The sequence below is a fragment of the Nothobranchius furzeri genome, chromosome 15, assembly GCF_043380555.1.
Source record: "Nothobranchius furzeri strain GRZ-AD chromosome 15, NfurGRZ-RIMD1, whole genome shotgun sequence".
Taxonomy (NCBI): Eukaryota; Metazoa; Chordata; class Actinopteri; order Cyprinodontiformes; family Nothobranchiidae; genus Nothobranchius; species Nothobranchius furzeri.
In genome coordinates, this window is record NC_091755.1 from 53,604,508 (window position 1) to 53,617,484 (window position 12,977).

At 41.6% G+C, this 12,977-nt stretch overlaps 1 protein-coding gene across 3 annotated transcripts in view; it reads left to right on the top strand.

Moving 5' to 3' along the window:
* Nucleotides 1-12,977, top strand: part of LOC107391261 (synaptotagmin-2) — an 85,830-nt gene that overhangs the window by 30,759 nt on the left and 42,094 nt on the right. For 2 of the 3 annotated variants that reach the window (XM_015968467.3, XM_015968463.3), the window contains exon 3: nucleotides 7,336-7,403. The exons of the other annotated variant lie outside the window; for it this stretch is intronic. The gene's annotated coding sequence lies outside the window, so the exon portion shown is untranslated. The remainder of the gene's footprint in view (nucleotides 1-7,335; nucleotides 7,404-12,977) is intronic. 3 annotated transcript variants of the gene reach the window in all.

Genomic DNA, 12,977 nt, shown 5'->3' on the forward strand with positions numbered 1-12,977 from the left:
ATAACCAATGATTCTGGGTAGATGGGACCTGAGGCCACTTACAGTGTCTAAAAACATATCAAACAGCTGCAGATTCAGACTATTCATGACAGGAAGCAGCTTTTCCAGTTCCTGCACCAACATCTTTGTTTTTAGATTCACAGGAATTTAGTTAATATGTAAAAATATTAAATTCCAGCTTTGTTTAATTCTCAAATTCAAAGACTGTAATATACATTTTTGTCTAATCTGTGCAGAGTTTGTATCAGAGATTAAAGCAAGGCCAAAACAGTCCTCCTCAGATTCATCTGTTGTAATAAGTGTACCTTTTGTACTGTATTTCACTGCTCTGCACGCCTCAGCGTGCCCTTTGGCGACAAATAAAGTTATTTCAATTTGAGCTTGAATGACCTCACTTTTGAGGAACAAAGAGAAGTTCAGATAAGCTAACTGACCCAACCGTAACTTCTCATTTCTCATCAGAACCAGCGTTTATTCCTCCAGCTCGTTAATCTTTGTTATTATGATTTTCCATGGAGAAATAAGTAATCTGTTTGGGAAGAGAACTACAAAACTTCAAATTACTAAATGTCCAAGAACCTTTTCCCTGCATTTGTCAGAATCAACTGAGAGAGTTAAATGTAAAACATAAATCCCTTCTATAGATGAAATATTCCTTATGGACAGCTATGCTTTTAGAGTTTTAATGTTTGATGTTGACTCAGAGTAAAATAACTCGACATCTCAACACATTCTTACACCCAAAGCGTCAAAAAATGACACGTGTGACCAAGTGTCAAAATATGACGATCATGGTGCCCCAGAGCGTCGGTATCCGACGCCCTCGGTGAGACGGACATTTGACCAACTTGTGAACTACTTAACCTTCCCCTCACCCCCATTCTAACCTTAACCAACGTGCGCATGCAAAGCTTAATTGAAAATGACTGAGTTAAGTTTAGGATGGGGGTGAGGGGAAGGTTAAATCGCTAGAGGTTTGAGGAATAATGTCTGTGTCACCACTGGCGTTGGATACGGATGCCCGCGGTGACACGTGTCCCTACGTGTCCCTGCGTGTCCTCTCCCGACGCGCTGGGGCACCCTGATCGTCATATTTTGACGCTTGGTCACACGTGTCATTTTTCGACACTTTGGGTGTGAGAATGTGTTAGACATCTAAACCTACTTGAGATGAAAACATCCCTGATAACCTGCAGCTGCTCCTGTATCTAACCCTCTTCATCGTCACGGGGGTCAGAGGGAGCTCCAGCACTCATCGGGCGAGAGGCTGAGGACACCCTGAACAGAACATCTGTCCTTCACACCTCACCTGTTTTTGTGATGTGGAAGGAAACAAGTACCTGGAGAAAAGCCACGCATGTATGGATAGAATAAGCTAACTCCATACAGAAAGGCTGCAGTGGGGATTCAAACTAGTAACCTTCCTGTTAAGAGACTGGTGCTTGCAGCCCAGCCTAAAGAGCAGCTGAAGGAAACTGTTCATCAGCATTTTAAAGAATCTCGTTATGCAGGCACAGCCTTGTGTTCCGTGCACGTATTAGTTTATGCATGTGCACGTGTTTGTGTGACAATGAGCCTGTTAACCAAAAGCAAGTTCTTTAATGTGTTTGTCTACCTTCTGGCTCAGTGTTAAACCCCTGCATTGCAGCACTGCCAGTGGGATTTCAGCAGGCACCCTCTCCCCTCCCTCTTTTCCCTCTCTCCAACCTTCCATCCTCACAATAGAGAGATTAAATTTGGGCCAGATTCCTCCTCTCTCACACATGTACATCTTCCACTGTTCATACGCCACGCTCCAGAGACCCTGGGTAGCTGAGATCCCCCAAAAGTCCCCGGCAGCAACAGTCGTGGAGAGCCACGTGTCTTGGAGACAGACACAAAGAAAGAGAGAGAGAGAGAGGGAGGAAGAAGGCGTGGGATTCTCTGGGGCTCGGCGAATGAAGCACTGTCTGAGAAGCTGTGCAGTGTTTTAGTAAAGAAGGGAAAGACGGCGTTGTTGTGTGCTGTTAGTGACATGCTTAGGGATGTACTACAAACAGATTAATCACTGGATTCCTTCTGCTGGGTAATGTGTTTTCAGTTTGGGATTTTAGAGAAAAGTTTGGTTGGAGGTAATAAGCCAGCAGTAGAAAGAGTAATCATAAACTCAAACCAACACAGACATCCCAACCAGAGCTTCAAGATTCATAAAAATGGAGGCGGTAAGCTGAATGGGTGGTCTCTATCCTTATGTTCTTTGCTCTGGTTCTGGTAACTGAAGAGAAGCTTCTGCTGGTCCTGGCCTCGTTCTGATCGCCTCAGAGCATTTCTCAAAACAAACAGTTATATATGTCAGGGTGCTTTCACCACACACCGATACAAAGAACATCACTACTACCAGCAACAAATGTTGTCAGACTCGTCTGGAACGAATCAGGAATGAAACCACTGACTCTCGACTCCACTTGGACCTTTTGACTCTATCGTTTATGCAAACTAAAAGGTGACAGGCATTGTTTTAAGGAAAGAGAGGCAATCTCTGCTGGCCAAAAGTGAAGCCGATGTGGAAGTGACAAAAATGCTGACCCCTCTCATCTAGGGGCTAGTGGCAGAAAGGAGCATGTACACAGCAGAAATACATGTGTTTACAGCCTTGTTCAAAAGACATTTTAGGTTTAAAAGGTCAAGTTTACCATCATGACAACTCTTAGGGGGGTGACTTTTTCTGTAACTCATCCATTTAGATAAAATTAAAGCTTGAAATAGGGAGCCTAAGTCTCCTCCCTTTCCGGCGGCTCACAGTTCCCCGGAAGAACGAAAAAATTAAAGCAAGTCAAAAAAAGTGCTATTGTCTAATCCGCTTGCTTACACCCTGGATGGCACACATGTTGTATTATTGTCATTGCACAGGTGTACAACGAAACTGACTTTACAATGATTAAAGACAGCTCAGTAAGGAGGTAGTAAAAATAAGTAAAACAAAAGAACAAGGCTAATAGAGACGTCACATACAGACACACACACACACACACACACACACACACACACACACACACACACACACACACACACACACACACACACACACACACACACACACACACACACACACACACACACACACACACACATATACACACACATATGCACACACACATCTTTCTATAAAGTGAAATTTAAAGTAAATATTAAACATGATATAAATGTAAATGGTCACATGTTGAGGGATCCATTTAAATGAAAACTAATGATGTGTGTTTCGACCACGCCAGTCACGTACTTTGAGATTTATCAGCTTGTAAAATTATCACGGCTACAGATCAGACATCGGCACGTCACACCAGAATCTCCTCTCCCCTAGCGTAGCTGCTACTTACCACTTGGCCAGATTTATGGTGGTTCTTTCCTCCTGAAGGAAGGATTTGAAGTTTGCTGAACGTACAGCCATTTTCCTTTTGTTCGTCTCCATGTCTAGTTTGATGACATCACTTTGGTGAAGTACATTTTTAGTCCTGGCCTTATTTTCAAACAGAATCTAAAATTACGTTCCCCCACTCAAAAAATAAGCCTTTTCTTGGCATCAAAATGCGTCTTTAAAATTCACAGCCGGCATGGCACATAAAAGGCGGGATTAAAAGAAAATAGTGTTTTTAGCTCCATTGACTTGAATTTAGTTTTTCATTCTTTCATGGTCTGAAAGTAGATGGGCGTGACTTAGGCTCCATTTTATGAATAATTAGGGGCGTGTCCTTTTGAATGACAAGTGTCTGATGAGCTGTCAACACTAGCAGCTTTCCTCCTGCTTGCTTCAGGGATAGCCTCAGCCTCAGCCTCATGTTAAAAGTGTTACAGCAGAAATCAGAGAGAAACATGGTCGTAGCTTTCTAGCTAAAAGTGCTCACCAACTTCCGTTAGCTCCAGTTAGCTTGTAGCTCAGGGTCGTGTCTAGGGAGTGTGCATTTCTATGTTGTATGGTAAACAAAGTGATTATTGTACTTCAAGGTCAACGCTGACCTTTGGTTATAGCTCGTAAATGCTCATTCTGGTTCGGCTTCACTGATAGCTTCTAATGTTTATGTGGCTTGTATGTCACTGAGGAGCCCCCCCCCCCCCCCCCTACTGTTTGGTCTCTTGAAGGTATAAATAACATGTCTAGAAGAATGCAATTATGTTCACCAAGAGGCAATTTCCCTTAATGTGATTTTATCTGAGAATATGCACATTAGAGCACGGTGCCTTTCTCTGCTGACAAAATTGCAATCTTTCTAGATTATATTTGTCCTTGTGGAGTAACATTTGCTTTTGCTGTCAGGTTATGGGACTCTGCAGCAGACGCACAATGGAAAGAAATGATCTCTACCTCTTCCTGTGATTTTTTTTGTCCTCTTGGAGAATGTCATGTGAATTAGTTGACTGTTGTAGTAGAAACTGTGTTATCCTCCTGCCTTCCTCCTCCCTGTCACTGCTGCCCCTCAGCTAGCTGCAAACAGCTCACTTTGACATTTTCATATTGTTTCCACTGAGACTGCCGGGATTTCAGCGTGAAGGCACATAAAAGGACCTCTGTCTCAATGTAACATGAAGTTATTTTCCAACGCACCGCTGGTATTTGCCATCAGTCACCGTGCTGTCTTAGCGTTGGTTCTATTCGTACTAAAAGGTCACACTATAGAAAGTATAGTAATAATACAAATTTCTTATGAAATGTCTGAGTTGACAAGAAAAATGATGAATTGCCTGTTTAAATACCGGAAAAAACTTTTAAAGTCATGAAACCTTCATAATTTGTATCATTTTGAGGGAAACTTAGGTACTCAGATTTCAATTCTATTAAATATTTTCCTTCACAGAAATGAACAAATGAAGTCGGACGTCTTTGATGGTTCAGTAAAGCCATTATGTCCCATGGAGTTGAAGGATTTTATTAAATGTCCTACATGAAAAACAGAATTGCTCACAGGTAGCAGAGACTGAGCGAGCAAACTTAATGGTAAAAGTTGGATAGATGTGATCTCTGAGTACTGTTGAGGTCTGAGAGGATCTAAGGTTTAATCCAACCTGTCCAAGTTAAGTTATTCATTTTCATGAGAGGGCAGGACCAAAGCAATGGGCTTCTCCAATTTTATTTTTCAATCAAATGTTTAGCAGTAAGAGCTGCATGTTTATTTTATAAACATTTGACAATACATATGTTATAAAGCTTCTTCTGAGTTCCACACAGAAACTGATCAAGTATAAACACGTCAGTTTAAACATTATTCTCATTTTCCTTTGCTTGGAATTCAGCCTGCAGTTCCCAGCAGCTCAAACGGAAACATAAGAGCTTCAAACAAAACATGACAATGTTCAGCAAAGTCCCTTTTAAAGCATTCCTCTTTATGTGTGCACACCTCAGCTATGACCTCGTTCAATTATTTATGCATCTCACTTTTATGATGACTTCCTCGACAACACCCTTTTCTTCTTGGCAGATCACCTTATCTGTCTCAGGGTCAAACTAAAGCCATTTGCTTTTAACGTCCACAGCCCTGAATTACTTGCAGGCATGTGGTAAAGAGGCGACATTTGACCCCATCACACAGTTACTGTCTGTAGCATTTGTTTCCACCTAAGTAGAGGAAAATTTATGCAGGAATTCATAATGTTATAGCTGCAACATGCAACACCAGGCTCGAGTTGGCCAACCATTGCTCGTGATGGTTTGGTGTGAGAGAAAGGTTAAGTGGACAAAAGCAGCAGGAGAGGCACACAGAGTTAATAAAATTTACTAACATGCAAATTCCTAGTTATTGTGAGAGTAGTGCATTATGGGAGACTTGTTTTCACAAAGAAGTAAAAGCACTCATCATCCTAAAACCACGAAGCCATCATCCTCCATGCATCTGGAGTCAGGTCATGGGACAGCAGCATAAGCAGAGAGGCCCAGACTTTTCTTCCCAGCCACTTGGGCCAGCTCCTCAGGTGTTCCCTAGACAGCGAGAGACGTAGTCCCACCAGCGTGACCTGGGTTTTCCTTTGGGTCTCCTCCTGGTTGAACGTGCCCAGAAAACCTCAATAGGAGGTGTCCAGGAGGCATCCTAACCAGATGGCTGAGCCACCTCAACCGGCTCCTTTCTATGTGGAGGAGCAGCAGATCTACTCCAAGCCCCTCCTGGATGACCAAGCTTCTCACCCTATCTCTAAGAGAGAGCCCAGACACCCTACGGAGGAAACTCATCTCAATCTAATTGAAACTCATTGATGTGATTGGGGATTTCCCTGAGTCAAAAATCGTTGAGTCTGTCAATGCAAGTGAAAAAAATCCTACATTTTTCCTGATCCATGAAATCACAATCCATAAGTGCTAATTCCTGCTTTCAGAATACAAATTTTCAGGCAAATCAGAAAATTAAAATATAATTAGAGATAAATTGGTGTCAGCAGTTCAGAGCTGTACTATCGACCCTCAACACAGAATCTCTGGATCTTTATTACACTCTGTTGTCTGACCATCACACAAGTCATACTGTAACGTCCTGTTTAGGGTCATCTCTCTCTCTCGTTGGTATCAGACACTCCATACAGGCTAATAAACTCATCCCACACACACATATACTCATACACATGCACGCACACATAATCACACACATGCACACACACAAACACACATATACATGCACACACACGCACATGCACACACACACACACACACACACACACACACACACACACACACACACACACACACACACACACACACACACACACGCGCACACACACACACACACACACACGATATCAGCTTAGAATAACCAGATCAACTAACTTGCACAGAAATGTCCAGCTGAGGAGACAATAAAGCTTACACCGCTCATGAACGACTTATCCAAGGACATCAATGAGGTATTGGGATACATTTTGTTTTTGGCTAACACAAAACCCATAATCTGTGTATTTGGCAGTAAACCTGACTTGCATTTTGGATTTCAGTGTTTTAAAATGCTGCTTTTTTTTAAATATCTTTTTTTTAACTGATCATTAGTGCTGTGACAGTAATGGCAATGAATTAATTCTATAATTGGGGAGCAGCGGTGTGCAGCTGATAGCTGTCAGTGATAATTCATTTGTCTTCTGGCTTCATGAATCAAAACAGTTTCAGGCACCAGGTTTTATCGACATGATCAAATTCTGCTTTTCACTTTAGAGGACTTTTCTTACGTCCCACTGCTGTATGGCAGTCCTTTTTTTTTTTTTTACACAAATGCCTATTCTCTTTAGGTTAGTCATGAAAATATTAAGTCAGACTTAATCTAAAGACCTTGGTGAAATAGTCGACTCTTTAAATGCACCTCTCTGAGTTCATGTTTTCTTTTACAGGACTTCTGACTGAAAACACTCTCACTGTGATTACTTCCAACTACTTCTCAAGACTAAAGATTTTCACTGTAAGTAAAAGCTGACGTGCTTCGACTCCAGAAGCTGAGTTGGATTGTTCACCCCATCAGAATAGTCCAGAATCACTGCTGCGACTCTCCTTTTTAAGCAGGAACAGATCACTGCACATTGTTGCACGCCTCCATCTTCCTGCCTGCACACTCGCCCTCACTGTCCGCTGAAGGCATGGCCCAGTTGGCAGCTTTGTCCATGGCTGGGTGCTTTCTGAAGCTGTCCAGTACCATAACCCTCTGATGAGCTGTGGAGGGAAACACAAGCTGACCCAAAAGCAAACTCCTTCTGATTATCATTTTGAAAATAACTCTGAGAAGACGAGAGTTTCTAGGGTCCACCCCAAATGATTTCAGAACGCTGTCAGCCGAGCTGCGTCTGCCTATTACAGCGTGAAAAAAGATTTGAGTCTAGCGCAGTCACATATTCTGGATTCCACTAGGTGTCAGCATGAAACATGTGTTGGGTTTTCCCATCTGTTCCTGAGAAAGCTTTCCGTGTGCCAGGAAGGAGGGAGCCAACTGCAGTGTGAACGGAGCAGGATAGGCGTGGTGAGGATGATGGTGCAGCCCGCTGTGAACAAGCATGATTTACTGTTGGGTTTTCTCTTTGTGCGCCCGTCTCCCAGCATTCCTTGCACACTCCAGCACTCAGCTGATTAATCTGAGTCATTTCCATGAGTGAAGTAAGCTTTAGTCCTGCAGGGGCTGCAGAAAGCTAATAGAACCCAGCAGGAAACAGCAAGCGTCTCAGAGGAAACATTATGCTCTGCTGCCTTTACGCTGCTTTTATTCTGCTCTCTTTGCCCCTTTGTGAGCCTCATTGTAAATAATATTGGTCAGGTTGAGTTCTAAAGGGGACTGGACCACTGGAGGTAAACAAAATGTTGCTTGAAGATGCAACACAACCACATCGTTTTTGCTAAAGACAAGCTGTATTTTGCTCATATCTATTTTTTATGACTCTTGTTTATAATTTAAAAGAGAAAGACCCAGAAGCTATTTTAGTTGTTGTGTTGCTAAGAATGTAGCATTAATACTGACATTTAATATTCTTTATAATAAAAGTTTATTTGCAATAAAATGCATTTTGCTAGGGCTCGATGAAAGCGATTTTCTGCACGTTCTTTGGCGACGGTGGCACAGGAGTGAAGTGCTCACACCGTAATCAGAAGGTTGCAGGTTCGAGCCCTGCTCAGTCTGTCACTGTCATTGTCTCCTTGGGCAAGACACTTAACCCACCTTACCTGCTGGTGGAAGTCAGTGTGCCCCAGGGCAGCTATGGCTACCAGGTCATCACCACCGGGGTGTGAATGGGTGAATGACTGTGTTGTAAACTGCCTTGAGGAGTTCCAGGACTCTATATCAAATACAGGCCATTTACCATTTACATCAAACATGAACTTTACCCTACCAGTTTGCATGAGGATAAGAAGATTTTACATCTGTCACACAAATCCAACAACATAGTGCGGGAAGTTGAAAATATTAAGAACACAATTAAATCTAATGAATTCCATGTTCTCTAGTTTTCTGTTTATCATGGAAACACTTTTATTATTGTGAAAATTTTATCAGCTACAGGATGCAGTCACAAGACAACCATGAGCAGACTGGAAACTAATTTACAACCCTGACAGAAAAAAAACATTTAAAACATTTTAACTTATAGGTTTCTTACAATATCTTATTGATTTGCAAGGGTTAGGGTCAGAGAGTAAATTATTATTCAGCCAGTTGTCTTTGTGTTATTCTATATGGACCAATACTGAAGCTAATTGTTGCAGGGACAAGCAGAGATCCATTGTGTAACACTCATACGATAACACATATCTGACAGAGAGGTCAGTTCAATATTACAGAGAAATCCCTGTAGCAGTGGTGGTTTTAGGTTCCTGTGGTCTGGGGGGTGGGGTGGGGGGTCGGTGCACTTGATACGCTTAACAGGCTATTTTATTTTACTTAATGATGGAGAAAATGCTTTAAAATGTTATGTTTGAAAAACCTTTTTTTCACAAACAGAAATAGAGATTATTAATATTAATAATGTTATTATTACTACTTCTACTGCTACTACTACTACTACTACTACTACTACTACTACTAGTAATAATAATACATTTGTTAACACATTTAACAATTTTCTTGTCTAGCAGTATCTTTTGACTTATTTTTTTTCCCACAGCAGATCGGGTTAAAACAACGTGATTCACTAGTTCAGTGCAGCAAATTCCACTTTCTGTTTTCAAAAGTAACTTTTTTGCTTTTCAGTCAGAAAAAAGAAAAAAACTCATAAAAATGAACACTTTTTAAAATATAAAAGTATCTATGTATTTGAAATATTTAGTTGTAAATTTTCAATAAAATAAATATATAAATGGATTTTATTAGATTATCAAATCCTTAAAACTTAACAGAAGGTTCCATGTGAAATATTATTTGTAATCCATCCATCCATCGTCTGAACCCGATTGTCCACGTGGGGTCGTGGGGGTGGGGGGTGGGGGGCTGGTGCCTATCTCCAGCGGTCGATGGGCAATCAGGCGGAGTACACCCTGGACAGAGAGCCAGTCCATCGCAGGGCAACACAGACACACACAGGACAAACAATCATGCACACACACACACACACACACACACACACACACACACACACACACACACACACACACACACACACACACACACACACACACACACACACACACACACACACACACACATTCACACCTAAGGACAATTTAGACAGACCACTCAACCTAACAGTCATGTTTTTGGACTGTGGGAGGAAGCCGGAGTACCCGGAGAGAACCCACGCATGCACAGGGAGAACATGCAAACTCCATGCAGAAAGATCCCAGGCCGGGAAGCGATCCCAGGGCCTTCTTGCTGCAAGCCAACAGCTCTAACCACTGTGCAGCCGCTATTATTTTTTAATATAAAATCTAATTTCAACCACTTGGGTGGTTAGATAGATCTGTTTGGATTAATCCAACACAGGTAAAGCTGCTTTAGCGGATCTACAGACCAAGCTAGTTTTAAATGCAAACATCGTCACAGAACACTCACCCCTCCCTCCCCCTCGGGTATCGTCAGCTGGAGCCAGAGACCTGCGATGCTGAACGAAACGAGAGAGCGCTAAACACCAGTTGCTGTTTTCTAGTTCCAAATGTCTTTTGCTGTTTGTGACTTCAGATGGTGTTTTCTTTAGTTTGTCCCTAAGTTGAACTGGTCGCAGCCGACTGATGTAATAATACTGAGCAGAGAACCTCTCACACCAGTGGTGTTCTGTTGCTAAATACATGAGTGTGTAATGAGTGTAGGACCCAGGGGTGTGCAGAACTGCTGCGGTTCAGCCAGACCAACAACAGGATGGTCAAAAAGTTGGTTTTGGTCCAAAAGCAACGATTGGTGGAGGTTTAGCCAAATGTAAGAGAGCCACTTTATTAATTATTTAAATGTTTTTATCTCCTCAACATATTTTAAGCTATACTATATTAGAACTATGTTGAGAGGCATGAAAACATGTTTTAAGTTTATTTGTTTTTACAAATTAGCGATTGTAGCTTTAATCTACTCAAAGCTGCCTATATAACTAAAACTGTGCTCTCTCCACCACTTTATTCTCTGGTTTATTTAGAAGAAACTCTAAATTATACTAAATCTATGAAGAATGGAAAAACTACTTAGCAAGACTATGGCTGCTGAAATAAACCGACTGAACTCTCAACATTAACGTTTCCACATTAAATCACAGAGATGGACGAGTCAACAGCAGTCAGGAGGCTCATTAACTTAACTCCAACAGTGAGGCTGTCTCTCACGCTGCCTGATCTGAAATGAGCCAACACAAAGAAATAGATCATGTTGCATTGTTGCATCATTTTCACATCTGCTGCACCAAGCACAGAAACATCACCAGCTCTGTTCTTCGCCTGCCAGCACAGCACAGCACGGCATATAACCATGAAAGTTGCATGGATATAGAGATGGTGCAGCAGCAGTGGTCTATCACAGATTGGTGTTAAAAGCCATGATAGATATTAATGGTGAGGAAGGAAAAAAACCAACAATCAAAAACACCACTAATATTGTCTGTTTGTGCACATGTCCAGCAGCAGCACTTATTTTGTTTGCAAATGCAGACTTCAGTCAGCCATTAACAAAAAGCATTTGTGCTTCTATTTTGTAACTATCTTTTTCTGTTTTGATTGTACATTCACCGCCCTGGTTAAAGGTTTGGAAAATGACTCAAAAACATTGTTTTCTGCCTCCCTTCCTGTGATGGCAACTCCAGAATTTTGTGATGAGTCATCAGATGAATAACAAATAACTGCAATGCCTCTTTTTGCAATGAAAATAAACCCAATTCCAAAATGTCCAATTAGTTTCACCCCTAAAAGGACCTGCTGACATGTCAGTGATGCTATCAACAACTCAGGAGAGCATGCTGACGAGGGAGATGGTGGAGATCAGCTGATGTGGACTGAGTGAGAATAGCAACCTGAATGCATTAAAAGGAAAGTGGCATTTAAAAATCATTGTTCTTTTTTTAAACGGTGGTTGCAAATGGGGAAACATGATTTTATCTTGTAATTAAATCAGGTGTCATTGAAAGAATGTTGCTGCTAATGCGATTGCACCAAAACCAATTGGGGGTAACTGGGGGAAGCACAGATGTGCTTGTTTTAAGAACTGGCAGAATGCTACATCAGAGGAGAGCTGAACACGGCAGGATGTGAAGCCTATTTTCCTGTTATTTGGACATCTCGCCTCTGATTGGCTAATAGCAACACAGCTCTACCACTGACCCTGTTTGCTCTGCAACATTTATGTTTCATCTCTACAAACAACACAAGCCTGGAGGAGTTCTGCTGTGTGGTGGAGTTGCTAATGCCAACGGTTAGCTTCTACTAGCTGAGATGCTCTCTGCTGTTTTCTGAACGTTAAACCAACAACAGCCTTCCCTGTCATGAGTCAAGATGTGGGAGTCCACAAATGTTAAGTGACAGTGTGACATAGATCTGTCGGGTTTTCAAATCCTGAGTTTCACCGTATATTTTCTATCAGAAGCTAATGCAGGAGATAGGTGTAGGAGACTATTTTCATGACAAGGGTTAGTAAATTTGGAAAACAATTTAGCTTAAAACATTTGTTTATGCCTCTTGACTATATTCTAATATAAACGCAATGTAAAGATGGAAAAAATGAAACGATAATAAAGTGGTTCTGTTACACTTTTGTCTAAAAAACCTTCACCAATAACACATTTTGGACCAAAAGCAACTGTTGGACCATCCAGTTGTCAATCTCACTAAAGTGCCGCAATTCCCTGGGTCTTCCATTCATCACACACTCATGTATCTAGCATCAGAACTCCACTGGTGTGAGAGGTTCTCCGCTCAATAATATCAAAGACCGAGAAACACTTCAAATTTATTCTACCAGAGTCCCCAAAATAAAAACGCCATTAGAAGTTATGAAAAACAAAAGACATTTGGACCTAGAAGATGGCGACTGGTGTTTAGCGCTATCTCGTCTCTTCAAGTAATGTGAGTTTCCAGTTCCCGTGGA